Source organism: Dipodomys spectabilis, unplaced genomic scaffold (genome assembly GCF_019054845.1).
Source record: "Dipodomys spectabilis isolate Male_0828 unplaced genomic scaffold, ASM1905484v1 ptg000436l, whole genome shotgun sequence".
Taxonomy (NCBI): Eukaryota; Metazoa; Chordata; class Mammalia; order Rodentia; family Heteromyidae; genus Dipodomys; species Dipodomys spectabilis.
The window spans coordinates 4,726,939-4,728,390 of record NW_024871113.1 but is presented as its reverse complement, the minus strand read 5'-3'; the positions used below and the strand labels follow the sequence as shown (position 1 = coordinate 4,728,390).

At 45.3% G+C, this 1,452-nt stretch overlaps 1 pseudogene; it reads right to left on the bottom strand.

Moving 5' to 3' along the window:
- Positions 1–239: 239 nt before the first annotated feature.
- LOC122097815 lies at positions 240–1,249 on the bottom strand (annotated as a pseudogene).
- Positions 1,250–1,452: the final 203 nt, after the last annotated feature.

The following is a 1,452-nucleotide window of genomic DNA, read 5'->3' as shown; positions in this document are numbered from 1 at the left end:
TTTCCCAATGAGTCTAGGTTCTGAGGCTTTCAGCAGTCAAATGCTAACAACAAGATCCATAGAGAAGAGAGCCATTTTCACAACACTGAGGGAAGTGGGGGACTGGGCATTAAGCTCATAACACCCGTGGTCCAAGTGCCTTCGGTGGTGTAACATGGACAAGAAAAAAAATAATGCACAGACCACATAACACCATTAAAAAAACATTTGTTTTCATTTTAAAAAGTAGTTAGGACATATCAAACAAGGCAACATCTCTCCTCCTGCCATTTGTAGGCCTGCTCCTCTGCCTGGGCAATTTCAGCTGCAGTCTTCCTCACATCCATTTCCACCTTCAGACCACACCACCTTTCCAGATCGTTATTAAAAGAGTCTGCTTTCCAGGAACTTCCTCTTCTTTTCCTGGTGTCGTTCCTCTATCTGAAGAAGCTCAGCTTCTAGTTTTCTCTGATGTACCATTAAGGACTGAACCTGTCACTTCAGGACCTGCATTTTGGCTGTTGTGACAACTGATGGAACATCTGGCACCATGCTCACACTGAGGATGTCACTGATGAAGCAGTGGTTCCTCTGGGCCGTGGCTGTATGCTTCATTGAAACGCCATCATCATAATCATCTGGGTCTTCAGCAGGTGGAATGCTCATGTAAAGTTTCCCTTTCTCCATGCAAGACTGTCTCTGTCGACTTTCTCCTTCTAGTGCAGCTTCTTCACGGCTTTTTGCATGGATGTCAACAAGGTACGCAGGGGAAATTGTGATAGGCCTTCATAGATTCATTGTACTCTATCTTTTCTGCCTCGTATTCATTTAAATATTCTTGTTTCTCTTCATCAGTGAGATCTCGCCACATGCCACCAAGAATCTTGCCAATCTCCCACAACTTTAGGTCGGGGTTGGAAGCTTTTCCTTGGTCCCAGATCTTTCCACTGTACCTCATGTAGGGCATCAGCGGCTTATCTGGTGGCTTTGGGGGTTTGGGGATTGTAATATCAGAAGATGCTCTGCCCCGGCTGTTGGTGCCCGGCTTCCTTCCCAGTCTATAGTTCCCTCCCAGCCTGTAGATGAGATGACTGTATGAATTGTATCCCACAAACCCTGGTGTGCTGGGCATTTGTGTTTCAGGAGCTGGGGTGGGAGGTGGGGCATACGATGGTCTTTTTGGCATTTTGGAAGATTATGTTCTCAGTTCCTTAAGAATGAATCTGAGACACCGCGGGCCTAGAAGAGGTCGCAGCTCAGGCTCCGCTACCCTTTGTTCCGCGCTTGACCAGCCGCCCTGTCCATTGTTTTTGTAGGTAAAGACCATACCAGTAGTATAATGTGATTATCTTCTTGGGGTTTTTTATTTGTATTCCCTTAGAGATAATGATGTTGATATCTTTCCATGTGCTCATTGGCAATTTGTATGTCATAATTTGGAGAACTATTCATGCTTTCACTCACTTGTAAGTT